General features: G+C 40.4%; 1 protein-coding gene across 4 annotated transcripts in view; it reads left to right on the top strand.

Moving 5' to 3' along the window:
- Nucleotides 1–16,386, top strand: part of si:ch211-285f17.1 (sickle tail protein homolog) — a 109,735-nt gene that overhangs the window by 40,169 nt on the left and 53,180 nt on the right. Inside the window, exon 1 of one of the 4 annotated variants that reach the window (XM_038729347.1) lies at nt 2,442–2,591. The exons of 2 other annotated variants lie outside the window; for them this stretch is intronic. The gene's annotated coding sequence lies outside the window, so the exon portion shown is untranslated. Of the gene's footprint in view, nt 1–2,441; nt 2,592–16,386 lie in introns of those variants that run through there. One more of the 4 variants, XM_038729356.1, reaches the window with a different exon arrangement.

Below are 16,386 nucleotides of genomic sequence, written 5' to 3'. Positions count from 1 at the left end.
CTGGAAGCTAAGTGTCATTTCACTCTCTTTTACTAGTCATATTAAACAAGCGTCGTTGAGGTCAGCCTCTTCCAAGACACACAGGTGGCTCATTCACTGTGTGACTGCAGGATCGTTTCCTCAATAGCAGACTGGCACAGGCTGATGCTCCAAACTGAATAGCTCCAGGTGTAATCCTCACCTGCTCTCTCACTGTTAAATCCCAAATGTTTTGATTTATTTTGTCTCCCCTCTCCATTTGTTTGGGTCTCTTTTCAGCTATGGAAGGATTTAGCACTGAGGGATTAGTCAAAGCCAGCCCTGTTTATACTGTTCATGCAGGAAGAAAGTGATGTCAAGGCATTTCCTCTTTCACATGGCATCATGAGTCCAAAACACATTCATGAGCATGTGCACATATAGTTTCACATATACGCAAAACTATACAAATATTGTGCTGTGTACATTTCATTGCACCTGCCTACTGTTATCTGCTCCATACATGGCTCTTTGCTCTGAGTCAACATCTTTTGCTCCTTCTTTTTTATGTGTATAACACAGCCTAGGAAATAGACACTGATGCACAAAGCCTCAATGCTGCCACAGAGGGTGTGACAGAGCACAATTTTTCTGTTCATGTTAGTGCTGTTTTGAAGCAACTGCTGCTTTGAAGTTTCATTGTTTTGTGCATCTGAGCCCCTAAACAATGAGCCACAGTTTTGAGTATCCAGATCGTGTGTCTGTCAGTATGGGGTTTTCAGTACTTGTGTGCACAAGAGGAGGTAACAGCCTCCCCGCTCCAACTTATGTCGCCCAGACTAAACAACAAGATGAATGTTTCCTGAATCCAACCTGGCACAGAGGCCCCCCAGTCTGGCAGTGTGGCTTGATGACTGACTGAATGAATTGCATTCAGAGCAGAGGAAAAGACAATTTATAGGAGAGGAGAAAAAAAGAAATGAGTAAAGTGGATAAGAAGGCAGAGGAGAGACGTTTGATTTGTTCATTTCAAGTTAGCATCGGTTTAAGGATAACTCCAGTTTATTACTAATTTGTGCTTTTTGAGTCCCCCAACTTTATGAAAGTACATTACCAAAACCTTGGAGTTCCCTTTAACAAAACTTATTTGGAAGATAAAAAGAAGGCCAGTGGTGAAATGATTACCCAAACTTTTTATTTAAAATTTTGGTTGACCTTCCAAAATTAGTTTTCCTTTGCATTCAGGGATTATTTCTGACAGTTTGGATGCTCTTACGTTCGTACCTCCAAATGAAGTGGTTCAGATAATCTGGCTTAAGAGTTTGCTTTTTTTTTTAACCTGTCTGATCTTCTGTCTATTTGTGCTTTCATTGAAGTTCATTGTAGCAATGTCCCCAGGTTCCCATATCTAGTACTAGTTACTTTTGTGAGTACAATGTTTTCATAACCAAACTATTAAAAATATGTAATTAACAAGAATTATCTTTTATGCCTATCCTCTGACTCCCTACACTTCCAGAGGAGATATTTGCATTTTAATCCAGTGCACCCCAATTCACTTTTTTGTGAATCAAATTTTTTGCTTCTAAAATCTTCATCTTGAAAGTAAAACATGTGTTTCAAGTTATACCACCCGAATGTCTTCAGTTCAGTTTGAAGTCTTTCACAACTCACAAGGTGTCACCATCGTGCGATGACGGAGTTGTTAACTACACCAACAAAAACTCAGTGTGCTGCTGTCAACCTGTCTCCTCCCACACATCACCTTTCACCTTGCTACCCTGCACCCCCACCTCACACCTCCACCCTCTTTATTTCACCCAAAAGGCTGGAAAGAGCTGGCCTGGCTGTGTTTGGCTGGCTTAGTGAAACAGTTAATTAGAGGCTGGGGCATTGGGAGAAAGGGTTGAGGTATCGTGGTTAAAACCTTTAGCAGACTATGGGAAAGGCGCCTTGTTTTGGAGACAGACCTCTGAGGCTATCTGGGGGCTACGATGGGCTGAGCCTCATTGCGGTTTGTAACAACAAGCTGTTGGATTTAGAGAGAAAGTTCCAGGCACACCCCCAACCCTTACTCAATGCTGCTACCCCCCTTTTCCTCATGCCTGAAGAAATGCATTTTTTTTCTCAGCAAAGACATTCAAGCAGGAAGCCCCCTCCATATGTTTTTCTTCACCCTACCAGCCTTGCTACCATCCTCCATCTTCAGCTCGTAGTTTCCGCCTTTCTCACTCTTCTTCTCCTGACTTAGGAGTGCCAGATTTTGGGTAGTGGCAAGAGGTTCCCTCTTGACCAAGAGAGAACACACACACACAAGCATCTACATGTGACAAGCCCCCTCCAAACAATGGCTGTTGGCTGAGGGAGAGGAGCGGGCGGAGGGGCAGCGGCAGTTCCTTGGATGGCCTGATTGGAGAGCATAAACAGCAGCCCAGGAAGTGCTGAAGTAAGAGAGAAAGAGAGAGAGAGGGGGAAAGCAGGGGGAGTGTGCAGATCTGCTGGGAGAGAGCAAAAAGTTTGGGACTGCAACGGTGTTAGAGATGGTGTTGTAGTTAGTTTGTGTCACTCTGGTTATGTCCTAGACTTTTCTTTCTATTGGGACGTACTGTATTGCAGATAGCCAGGAAAGAAAGGTGAGTAGCTGCATCTCACACACACACACACACTCTCTCATACACAGATGTGAACTTAAAAATGCACAGATGCTCAGCCATATTCATGTGGGAACAAACAACACCGGTTTTCTTCACTGTCCCTTCCCTCTGTGGATTCAAACTCATCTAAGTCAACTATTCCTGTGTGACTTGAGAAGTGGCTTGCTGTTATTATTGCACGCAATGTCATTTTAAATTCCAGAGGGATTTTGTTGAATGTGTGTACTGTTTGCTGATGGTTTTGCTCTGGCTCTGAAAAGCTGCTTGTTTTGCATAGCTGTTTTTGTGGTGCCTTGAACTACAGCCAGCCATTCAGTTGCGCAAAGCAAAAAGGGGACTATCTAATGTGTGTGTGGCTGTGTCTAATTAAGCTAATGGGGGGAGATGAGCGGTGAAGGGGTCAGACCATGAGAGACTCAACTTGAAAACACCACTTTCACAAAACACAGTCCTTACACAAACTATTTGTAACATTAATCATCTCAGATTCAACCACCATACAGAACTTCTCTTAATCTTTTCACTGCCTCTGAATCTCACTCAAAGATGAATGACATCTGAAGATGAAAGTAGGTGTTTGCAGAACAGATCCATTGTAGATTTGGCCATGTACGGTGCATTTTGCTCTCTGGATCAAATAGATTGTTACATTTTCCCACTGGGAAGATGCTGCATTCCTCCTCTCAAAGTGTACATCAATGTCAGTTTGCAACTTCAAAGATAAATTTGACATAGATTCATAAGCAGCGCAGTAGTGATCTCTTTTTAACTGTGAGCTATGCCTATTAGTGACTATACTATTTCACTAGTTTGTCTCCACACTGCAAATAAAGCACCATTTTAAGTATTTTATTGTCTGAACAAGCCTATTTTCTGTCTGGAGCTCTTCAATACCGCTGGAATTACTTTAACTATTTCCTTCTGTTGAGTAGATTTACATCTGGAGAAGACTGGCCTGCCTAAGCACAGGCAAAAGACACAATGAATTGAATAAATGTTAATTTCACAGCCAACCACATGTAAGTGATTGATATGAATCTCACTTATCACTTTTATCAACCTAACATTGTCAAAAATCCAACATCCCATCAGAACAAGAAAACAGATTTTCTAGTTCAGTTTTTTTTATTTTGTTTTACTTACACATCCTTAGGCAGCCCACCTATTAGCCATTTTTTGGCTTCAGTAGTGTTCTGTATTTAATTCTGGAGTAATACAAGTATGTCAAGTTTCCATAACCCTTCTTTTAGTCAGGTGTTCAGTGATGGGTGTTTTTGTTGTGTCTCTTTCAGCAGTGAGTATATCAACCTCAGTTCCCTCGCTGGGAAGGATGGTAAACAGGTCGGTAGGAGTGCCTCGTCAAAGACAAATGAGCTTGCGTCCTTGCATCCCTTCCAGAGCCCCTGAACCTAATCCTTCATCACTCTTTCCAGTGCTTTGACAGCATTAGACTGTGTCTCACAAGTTTTCTCTGTGCTTTGCTGAAATAGCAAGTTGTCAATTTCTCACAGGACCAGAGGAAACTGTTATTAACTGCAAGGCACTGCTTTGACTGCCAGTTTAATTCAGCCAAGCTATTTGTCTAAGCGGTAGCATATGAGGCGCAGTGATTTTGGCAGTGTTTTTACAAGCAAAGGCACACAGTAGCTCCTGACCATATGCCTCCATTTGTCTGATATCATTATAAGACGCTAAGGTTACGTCTTGACCACTTGATTACCTGGCTGGAACACTCTCTTGCATCAGTATCCAGACATAACAGATCATGTCTGGATCTGAGCAGGAGATCAAGCACTGACCTGGGCCATATTTATTAGCTGATGCAAATCTGGGGCTGTGGAGTTTGATGGCTGCCACGGGACATTGAGCTCGATGGAAACACACCTGGGCTAGTGGCATGTGGCCAAGCAGCGCTGAGGCCGGGGTAGAGGGTGGGTTGAGATGCCTGACCAGGTGTTTCTCCTGCAAGCTGTCTGCACTGTCATCCCTCATTGGGCCCTGATCCAACTTGTGCCACGTCTCATTGAGATTCAGGCTTTGATCAAACCTCATTATAGAGCTCTTATTTCAGCTCCTATTTGTGGTTGAGTTATGGATACAATAATACATTCCCACTGAATGTCGCTTGCCAAAGTGCATTTGCTTGTTGGACTGTGTTTGTAAAAATACATATAGAAAGAGATAAACAGAAAGAGAAAATGCTATTATTATCCAGAGCAACAGGGACACTGATTCTGGAAAGAGCTGTTGATTTTGTTAAATGTCAGTGATGACGGCTGAAATTTCTGAAACATTTCCAGTAAATGGAATTTTGTCAAACTGTGGTTTTCAATGTTAATAATGAACCTTAAAGCTCAATGTTTTTTGTAATTTGAGTGAACTGCCCCTTTAAAGAGAAACCACTATTGATTTCTTCAGTCCCCACCAAGTCAATCCCTTAGCTTTAAGGTTTTTATAAATCCTGACTTTCACAGGGCACAACACAGCTTTTTGGGACAGTAAAGTGTCCACTGCTGGTTTCATTTTAACAGTTCTGTTCAATAACTTTTTGCCTGAGGCAAATTATATTCTTAATTAGCTGTGAATAACTGATCTCGTCTGCTAAGAAGATTTTCTATCGTTTCAGCAGCTTAGACTAGATGCTGTGCTTATGGCCAAAACAACTCGAGTCTAATAGAGGTGAGATATTTCTGTCTCATTAATTGACTTCTTCCCGATGGAAATTGACCTCATTTTGAGCTAAATCATTTTCTGTGGAAAAGCAAGCGTAAGATAAGCCATTTCTATTATACACTTAGACTTTTTGTGTTCCTCATGGATGCAAGTGAAATTACTTTCTGTCAGCAGCTAATGTCAACATTTTAATTCTACAGAGAAATTTGACAGACCAGCAGAAAAAGATTTAATATGGCAACGATTTGTAGTTCAACTAGTAATGATTCGTTAGTGTCAGTCTTGTCTTCTCAGTGTTCCCTTTTTCGCATGCCCCTTTTTATTTAATATTCATAACTGGTCTGAATTGAACTGAATGATTGTTTCAACCACTGACAGAAATCTAAAGCAGAAAAAATGTTGCTTAAAAGAAATATGTCTGGCAAAAAATATCTGTCCTGCAGGAAGCAGTGATATGATGATATGATGCAAATATGATTCCCTGATGCTTGTCTTTTATTGTTGTGCTGTTGGGCAAAGGCTTATGTTAGACCTCAGCATTGGCTGGAGACGTTGCTGTAGGCTTTGCTGTGACAAGGATTATCCACAGAGGAAAATCATGCTTCCTGTTGTGATGTTAGTTTCTGGTGGAGCTAATGGAAAATTTGCCAAGACATAAAATTAGATTTTTTTTTTTTCCGTAGGCCTCTCTGCAAAGTGCATGTTGGAAAAGTCATTTTCGGTTAACCTACAAATGGGTGTACCATGTAGGAGCACAACTGTAAAACATCTGGTGATTGGTAATAAAATTGTATTTTTTTTAATTCAGGAAATAAGTCAGTCTTGTAAAAATGCCCTACTTAGATGACACAAAAGTAAAAAATAAAAAACATCTTTTTCCTCCCTCTTGACGTTTATAAGTCTCACACTGACTCCACCTATTCAGTGAAGTCATTGTTTGACCATCTCCTCTTTCTCTGGCAATAATGAGAAGGCAGTAAGACAAATGTTCCCCACCCACAGTCTCAGACGGAGGCGGGAGAGGCTCAAGAGGACACTGCTCTGACACTCGTCAGTCGCTATTAACTCCCCCCGAGCTCCTTTCTCCCAGTGTAAACATCCCTCCGCCTCTCCCATCCTTCCACTACTTTTAGGCATTTGGTTAGATGTGGCTCCTCCCACAACACACAAGAACATACCAGGGCCAGGGAACTTTGTGAACACATAGCCAGGAGTTGCATGTTTACAGCTGTCTCTGCCCCCTGAGCAAATTGATCATGCAAAATAAGAGTGGAATAACAAAGAATAATCTAATGAGGCCAGGTTGATATCAGAGGGAAGATGAAATGCAAGTGCAATTAAAATTTGTCTGTACAAATCGACAAATGCCCTTATGAGTCAGGCCTGTGACACTGCTACTAACTCTTTGGACATGTATAAAGCTCTCAAGGTTTTCTGTCCCAATAAAGCGTTGTTAATTAAGAGAAGTCAGAATTTGAGTATTAAAGCTGCCTAATCCCAATAAATATGGATGAAACTTCTGTCCTCAGCCCTATTTAACAACCTGCTGTGTCGTGCCCTTTTTCCTTAGATGTTAGCTTTTTTATGTTCTCTATCGACCGAATTGACCGTCTGCTAATGAGTCATTACCATGGCATGATTTCATAATTACCCCGCTGCCTGACAAACTCAGTACACTCTCATTTAGCCATGGTTGAGATTATAAAACCCATTTCTGAAAATATTCTGTAAAGCCTGTGACACAGGATGTTTTTGTTAAGCCGGGCTATTCTAGGAACAGCAGCTACCTGAGCTGTGGTGTTGGAAGTTTTTGAGGAAACCTGTCTTCTACTTCTACATGATCTGTTTTGGTCTGTTTAGAGAACTCCTTCCTGCTCTGACTGATACATTGACTAGACTATGTAAACACTGGAAAGAGGCCCAGCAGAGCAGTTTAATGAGTATCAAATAAAACCATTTCAGGCTAAATGGAAAGAAAGATATGCAGAGAGAGTTGCTATTTTTGCACTGTGTATGGGTACGTGAAGTCAAAGAATTAAGTCTGTTTACTCTGAGGACTTTATTTAAGAAGTAGCAGGATTATAGCAAGTGTGACACGTAACGTCAAATTCGTACTGCAGTTGGTAACAGATTTTGTCACATGTGAAAGATACGGCATTTTCTGGCAGTGAAGTTTTAGGGCGGCAATACTAGTTTCTGACGACTTACAAAGTCTGTGTGTGGCTCTCAGCCACATAGCCCATTCACTCCTACTAAATACAAAAATCTTTCAAAAGAGGTGTAAATAGTGTATTTGGGGATGATTTTCAGTAGCGGATTCAGTCACCCAGTGCAACAGTGTGGTGAATGTATGTCTTCTTGGACTGTTTTTGGACAACAATGGACGTCTATGACACAGATAAATAAGCTAGACTTTCTACATAGGCAATACTTGTTAATAAGAAGTTATTGGTCTTTTTGTTGGATTTGTTAAGAAGAAAAATATTGAATATCACCAGACACAATATTCCACTGCTTATGTCTCTTTGAATAAGAATTGAGCTATTTTAGATTTTGTGGCCCATACTGCACTGAGCTACTCCACCCGAGGCTCCCCTCAGAGTAATGAAAGCTACCTAGTAAAACTTGACATTTTCAATGTTGGAGTAAATCTTTAATCTTTCTGCTTCACCTCAGTACCCTCAATAGGTTTCAATGATGTTGCCAGTGTTAGTAAAAGCTAAGTATGTTCCCCGTGTGAAAAAATGTTAGTAATATTTAGTAGTCTTTATGGTTGAAAATTACAATAGGCCTTATATATTTTCCACTTTAGCCTGCCCAGAAGTGACGGGGTTCTCGTCTGAGTTTTTAGCTTAAATCCTCCTTCACAAGACATGTTAAGAAACCTTATATTTTAAAGCTCGTCTTTACAGATAATATCTACATTATGGCGCAGTCATAAGGTTTACCAGTCTGTCATTACATTTACCATAAATGGGGGATAACTATGGCTAGTAATTGGTTTGCTTAAAGTTTCCATTCCACAAAGATCCCACTCTGCCTCTACCTTAAAATCCAAGGCCACAGGACATTCTAAGAAGTTCTGAACATTTCCATTAGTTTTTATAATGGCAGGAAGAGGGCATACAGACCCTTAACGCACACATTCACCCACACACACACACACCAACACAGTTCCGTCCCCTGTGCCCGTTATCACCTTTTCTTTGCACTTTGTTTCGAAGTTTCCTTCCCGTCAGGTTTTCCTTTCACAAGAGTGTTTATCCGTCCCGGCAGCAGCACAACAATGCCTCGCTTCATTTCAGCTCTCCAGGATCTGAGACTGCTGAAGCCAGTGGGCTGCTAGGCACATGCTAAAGCCATTAGGTTGTGGACGACAGTGGTTTGCCGCAGAGGCATCACAAAATAACCATCTCACTATGTACATAATGAAGCCGGAGGGAAGGAATGGGGTACTGTATAGGCTATCTGCCTGTGTGTGCACGTGCAGCTGTGTTGAAATGTGGCATGTTGCCTGTCCAACCAGTGGACTGCCAATCATGCAACAAGCTTCTCAAAAGGAGAAATGTGCCTTATAGGCCTATTTCACATTTTAAAATATCAATTCATATTACCCACTGTTAAAGCTTTGTGGAAATTTAGCCAAATTCTGCACAGTATCTGCTCAGACGAACAGATCCCAGCCATGGTTGAGGAGGCCTTTTATTATTAGGCTCAGACACATCCCATTTGGTCTCTCAGTCAAGCTCAGACAGTTTGATGGAGGACTCTCTGTGGAGCTGGAGAATGACTTAATTACAGTGACTATCTCAATCTGAATTTACTGGGAGTGCATCCATAATGCATGTCTTACTTGGTATCAGCGTGCCCCAATTAGAGTCGACCAATAAGTTGAGTTTCTCTGCAGATATGCAGCAAGGCTTTATGTGAATTGTTAGAAAGCAGGGTTGTAACCAAGGACTGCAATCTACCAAAGATGTATAATGTATTATATTAATTTATATTACATGTATTATATTATAACATTATATTATGTTATAATGTATATTACATGTAGTTATATGTATTATGTTTTATGTTGTTCTAATATATGCTATAAAGTCAAAGGTTATGCCAAATGCAGATTAATATTTAGTTAAACGTTCTACCAACCTACACTGGAACCTACACATCCAGAAGACACAGAGCAACATTTGCATTCATTTGAAATCATGTTTCCGGCCATCTGATGCATGTGAGTCCAACATTCACTCTCTTTTAGCTCTGTTTTGGTGTCCACCCAATCCTGAGGGAAATATCTGTCTCTTTAGCCGCTAAATGCTCCACTATGTTCATTATGCTGTATTGGGTTTCACTTTGTTATTGTGTTTGTTGTAAACCAAAAAAGAATCTGCATCACCAAGGGAAAATCTCTCCCTCCAGAAACTACCAATATATTCTCTATGGACTATTAACCAGGACCGTTTCTGTGGAGCAGCTGCATACTTCACACTTGATGACAGCACTTAGTTTGAGTGTCAGTTCTCTGATTTCCATTTGTCTTGATAGGAAAGACATACAGTATTTCTTAAATTGTTCCCTTTTAAGGGTCTGTACTGCACTACAGGTGTTGGTCTGTTGGTTTGCAGCATGTACAGTATCATTTCCATGGGAGTTATGTGTTACACAGTGTGTCCCAGTAAGCTGGATTCTGTGCTGCTTTGATCAGGGTAGAGTCCCCTCACTAATCCGCTTGAGCTCTGGATATTTGCCCAGGACACGTATGTACACACACAGACACACACACACACTCTCTCTCTCACACACAAATTGTGATTAAAAAACAGATGTGAAGGCCTGGCCAAAAAGATGAAATGGTCTGAATAATTTAAATGGGAACAAACTGACATAACATTCAAATGTAGGACTACACATTTGCGAGTACAGTAGGTAAGTTCTGCCGCTAGGGGTCTCTCACATAAAAATAACAAAAGCGTAGTTTGATTTTTTCGTGAAGTGCCGTGGGATCATGGGAGTTGTTGTCTTCATTGTTACACAACCACTATTGCCGATGGAAATCTATATAACGTGACTCAAGCAGAAATTATGGTCACGGATGAAGTATTTTTATTTTAAGTTTTGTAATATTAAGTTTGTCATGTTCGCTAACGTCTGTCCTCCCTCTCTGACATATCGCATGGAGTCATAGCAACTAGAGGGGGTAAAGGGGTAATGACGTTACCTTGAATAAAATTACGGATTTCTCTGGGTTTGAACATTGTTCAACAGAGCACATAACATATACAACATCTTGTTCTTTTAAAGATATATTGATGATATCCTCATTGGGTTATTGGTTCTGAGGATGAACTTTGAAATTTGAAATTTAGTGAATACATCAATAACACTTATCCAACTCTGCATTTCACTATAGTACACAGCCCAACAAAAGTTCAATTTCTGGATCTTTTGATCACAGTAAATGAAAACAGACAACTGGAGACATCTATCTATCGAAAAGAAACTGACAAAAATACTACTTTACACGCTACTAGTTTCCATCCTAGCCATGTCATTAGTAATATTCCATATGGTCAGTTTGTGAGATTAAGAAGAATATGTAGTGAAGAACAGGATTATCATATAAAGGCTAAAGAAATGGCTGGACGATTTAGAGAACGGGGATATGATCAAGCACTTATTGACCAGGCTGTGGAAGATACCAATAGAAAAGATAGGAAAGAATTATTGAAGCCTTCTTCTAATTCTGCTGAAAACAGAACAACATTTGTGTCAGAATATTATACTACTTCTAAACAAGTCAAACAGATCATAAACAAACATTGGAGTATCCTAGAATGTGACCCAAATTTGAATCATTTAGCAGTGTCGAGACCTCGTTTTTGCTTCAGGAGAGGCAGAAATGTCAGAGATTTTGTTGTCAGTTCCATGTATGAAGAACCCTCTCAAACTAATTGGCTTTCATTACAACTTTATGGGAGCTATAGGTGTGGCAAATGTACACATTGTTCAAACACATTTGATACTAAAATATTTAACCATCCACATTCAGGAAAGAAGAATAACATAAAAGAATTCATCAATTGTCTGTCTACCCATGTTGTCTATGTTTTGAAATGTCCATGTGGCTTAATGGATGTGGGCCAAACTAAACAGAATCTCAAAGTGAGAGTGGCAGAACATAAGGCTGCCATTAGAAATGGGAACATGGATTATGCCATTGCTAGACATTATTGTGACAAAAACCATGGTTCGGCCACTTCCCTTCGGCCAAATTCATGGGCATTGAAAGATTGAGTCCTAATCCAAGAGGGGGGGATTTGATTAACCAAATTTTTAGAAGGGAAGCTTTTTGGATTTGGATTTATGAATTGAACACAATTGAACCTCATGGACTGAATGAGACACTAGATTTGAGCCCATTCCTGTGATGTTGATTATTATGTCTATCTCTGAGGTGGGTTTTTCCTTCAGAGAAAGTTAAGTTACTGAATGTCCTACCTCCCCTTTAGGGATATATACTAAAGGTAGGAACATCAGGGAATTTTGCCTTATGATATTGTCTTTTGTAATTCCTATAACTTGTGTATGTTTAATTCTTAAAGTATGTATGTATGTATGTGTGTGTGTGTATATGTGTGTGTATATATATATATATATATATATATATGTATCGTGATGTATGTTGATCTGTTTCGATAATTAGCACATTTAGTGTAACGACATGCTATTTTGCCCTAATATGCTTCTGTTGTGTTGTGATTCTTGTGGCTCATGCATGTTTAAAATATATACATTGTGATGTTTGTTGATCTGTTTGGATAATTAGCACATTCTTGCTGTTTATATTATAATGCTTTGTATAAGATGTTAATTTTATAGGTGTCATGGAAAACATGGATTGTGCTGGTCACATGACCTGCACAGGGTCTACTTAACACACCTGTAAGTGTTTTTGTAATTTCATTATGTGAGCCTGAAGAAGCAATGGGCGAAACGCGTTGCTCACAAAAAAGATAGTAAAGTCAGACCAGTGTGCAGTAGTTTGTTTTTTGATTTTTCAGAGTACATAACATAGTTGGAGTAATTTTTTGACACTTTAATGTGGAAATGTGCTACTTGTTGTGGGGTAGCAGTTGTATCTCTGATGAAGGCTATCCTATTACACTATGTCTTATAGTTGTATATGTCTAAGTGTACAGAATAATGCTTGTGCTCTTTATCCAGAGCAGTTTTAACTACAATTTAATGATGTCATGCCCATCTGGGTTTTCATGTCTTTACTCATACCTCGTGGGGAGGGAAAAAAATGGCCATGATCTCTGATCCATATTTTAATTACAGCTGCGGGACAGACACAGGATTAGGAAATGTAAACGCTTTGCTTCTGTCATTTCTCCTCGCCTTTTCAAGAGCCATTTAAAAGCTCTTAATATCTTGGGGCTTAACTGCAAATCTCTATGCCCTGTATTTGAGCACTAATAAACAGGTGGGACGGGGATTTTTATCTGGATGCAGCTGATGAGCGGAAAGGAGGAAGCAGGAGAAGAAAAGAGAGGAAGGCGTTGGATGAAAGGAGGAGTGCTACTTGAGTGTTTGTCATGGCCCTCCCTGCATTACATCACTGAGATGCTTCAGCACTGATGACATCGTCAAACTGGGAGGTGGGGGCTGGCCCTGGGGATGATGTCATTAATAACCAATCAGAGAACCTGAGGGCTGGTAGAGTCTGGCAAGCTCCTGAGGCTAAAATAGTAGGGTCTCTGAAAATGTCCTTTTTTCCTCGCTAGTCATGGAGCCTTTGTGTCTTGTATGCTTTTTTCCTGAGGTTATTTTTAGACAAAACAAACATATTTCAGACCTGTTCCTGCCTCTGCTACAGAGCAAAGGGTAAGCAGAGCTGACTATCCCTAAGAAGAGGGAGCCATTTAAATATAGCCCCAAGTGAATTAACATTTAACTAACCTAATGGCACATGAAGGAACTGCTTTGTTCCTGTCCACATGAATGGACCAGTTTCTTCTTTACCGTGTTTGGTACGGACCGTGCAGTGCTAAGCATCTATTTCAAGCCTGGGACGTCTTGCTAGTGTGACATTTTAAATTTGCTTTGACTGTTGCCTTCACTTTGCACAGCTAAGATATCAGTGCTCCTAATGCATAATACACTGTTAAAAAATGTACTTGTACCCTCAGTGCTAAGCAAACTTTGATGGAAGCAAAGCACGAGTGTGCAGGTAGACATGAAGGTGCATATTAGTTTGGACAACCACCTGTTTGAAATACTCATAATCTGTCAAATTCTGAACATTTAATTGCCACTTCAGGTCAATCATTTTCTTAAAATAACATGTAAAGAAACACATTGTCCTGTCCATATCATCTTCTTATGTTGCTTATTTACATCCAGTAGACACAGAACAACATTAGCATTCATTTGAAGACATGTCTATGGCTGCCTCGGGAATGTAAGTCCAATTTTCACTCTCCTCTCTTCACCTAAAGAACAGAGAGTTGCTAACCTTGTCTACCTGCCATCTGGTGCTGGGCCAGTGGTGTGCAGAGCTTTGTGAGTGAAAACAGCTGCCAGTAGCATCAGGAAACTACTCTGATGAGAGTTGTTTAGAATAATGCAAAACAGTAAAGTTGTGGGTCATAAAAACAAAACAATAAGCTGAGAGACTCTAAAATGATTCCTTACAACTGAGGGGAACTGTTGAGTGAGATGATGATTCTCTGTGGGTTTGTCATTACAAGGGACATCTTCCACATTACATGTCTTAATTTGATTCATTGTTAATATAAAAATTTTGATCAGAGCAGCTTTAAAGTTGTGACTTTAGATGTCTCTGTAATAAGGACTTCCAATGTCCAGCCTTGCCTGTTGCATCCCCTCTTAAATTTTTTTTTATTTAAGGCCATTAAATTAGTCTGCTGTGCTGCAATATTGTGTTAAATTAGGTCTAAAATATGAAATTCCTCACAAATGTTGCAGAAAATTATAGTACATGCCAGTAACATTAGGCGGCAAAGTGATGCCAGGCAACTATTTCATGTACTGAGATTAAAATCAATCACTGGCACTGCTGTGCAGTTAGCATTGTTCCCACTTCCCTGCCATCCATATACCCTGTGACCTGAACCCTGCATGGCTGTGCATTATGGCCCCACTGTGGTGAAACTATTAAACTTTGCGGGTGCTCACTTTTTCTCCTCCTCTCCCATGGGAAAGCTGCAACATTTCCATCATTGCAACCACACTATAATGATGCTTGTGTTGTTTCTATTCTTACTTCCCATCAAGTTGATCACCTGCATTCTTGTGATTCCACTAATAAATCTCAGAGCATTGAGGAGAAAGAATGCACTTAGCCTACACGATTACAGTTTATGCACACTTTATGCATTAAGGCATTTTCTCCCTCCCTCTGAATAGGTCTTGCCAAGCTGCTCCACATTCACAAACTGTCCAGCCCCTTTTCCTCCACAGAGCCTTAAGCTTGGATACAGTCCACCCACTGACCCACACAGCCATGCACAGCCACACACACATGGAAAGCAAAGAGCAGGTTTCACAGATAAAGACTGGGACAGAGGCACTAGTGTTCCCAGGATTTTCAGAGTGGCTCCCCCTCCATGGGGCCTATTTCACATCCCTCCACCACCTGCATCACTTACCAGTTCCAGCAGCATTCACCTCTCCAAAGCAGGCAGGAGCCACTCAGCTTCATCAGCTGTCTGACACACACATATGTAAACAGTTTGCTTTGTCTACTTGGAGAACATAACGTCATCCAAGTAGTTTTGAGTTTTTTTGAGCAGTACGTTTTGTGACATATACTCATTTGGTATGATCTGATTTATTAACACATTTCATTTTCATTGCATTCCTGAGCTGTTAGGTAGTAATATGCTTTACGTTTACACTGGTTACACTGTGCTAGCATGCGGAGAAACTGGGGGGGGGGGGGTACGCAATGCGGAGAGGAAAGTGAGCAACACATGATTGACTGGCTGGCAAAGTCTGGGCCCTAAGCTGCTTATCACCATGAAGAGAGTCAATTGCAGCGCAATCACTTTTTAATAAACTTGCGAGAGAGCAGGCATATAGAAAGACATATTTAAATGGAAGCCATGTGCAGGCTGAACGCATAGTTAACTCACTGCGGCAAAGGGGACTACAATTGCCTTAATTTTCTTAGGACTGTGATATCTCTAGTGTGTCTTCGCATACATCTGTCTTAAAATGTGTCTTACTCCATCTAATTACCACCAGATAAGAAGAGCAGGTGCTTCCCACTGTATTTTTAAGCCTGTTTGTGCAAAGTAAGCCATATGGTGTATTTGCTGTACGTATAGGGTTTTAAGGTGCTTATGTGCCTGTGTGTGTGTGCGCGCGTGTGTGTGTGTGTGTGTGTTTCTGTATGTATGTTGATATCATGTATGTATGTTGATATCATATCTGCTGTGTGGACATGTTTTGAATTTGTTGACACAGAAAACTTGCCAAAACTGATAAGAGATACCTTATCAACAAGTGCACAGTTTGAGAGAGGGCCTTGGGAATTTAACTTTTTCTCACTTCATGCAGCTCCTGTGGCAATTTGAAGGCAACGTTCTGCTGGCTGATGGACAGTCTGCAGTTAAATGTTCAGTTTTTGTTAAACTGTTTTAGAGAAGTGTTTATTCAACTTTGTAGCCACTGAATTGTATTGCGCGTTGTTGATTCTAATAATTTATTTTAAATTTTTAATGTTTTCATCCTTTTACCAGTGTAGTTAGAGTATAGACAATAGAACAACTGCTCATTTTGGTAGTAAAACGCCGATATTAATTCGGCACCGGTATCAGAAAATGTCTAATGATACCCAGCCCTAGTCACACTTGTTAAGCTGTTGAACAGATGAGTCACTCACATTGGGGATGTGATTAAATTAACTGCAATAACATATTTTCTAGCCCAATGCACTCTTATCTTTTATCCAGGGAGAGCGTCGAGGCTGGATCTCCTCAGGAGATTTTGATCCTCCGGAGGTTGCAGTGGTGAACCAGAGTGACTCTTATAAGAAAAAGTTTCTCTTTGGCAGGGGAGAAGAGGTAGC

This window comes from Micropterus salmoides, unplaced genomic scaffold (genome assembly GCF_014851395.1).
Source record: "Micropterus salmoides isolate LMB-PRFRI ecotype aquatic unplaced genomic scaffold, ASM1485139v1 Ms_hic_scaffold_1, whole genome shotgun sequence".
NCBI classification, from domain to species: Eukaryota; Metazoa; Chordata; class Actinopteri; order Centrarchiformes; family Centrarchidae; genus Micropterus; species Micropterus salmoides.
The sequence above is the reverse complement of the archived record's forward strand: the minus strand, read 5'-3'. Positions and strand labels throughout refer to the sequence as shown.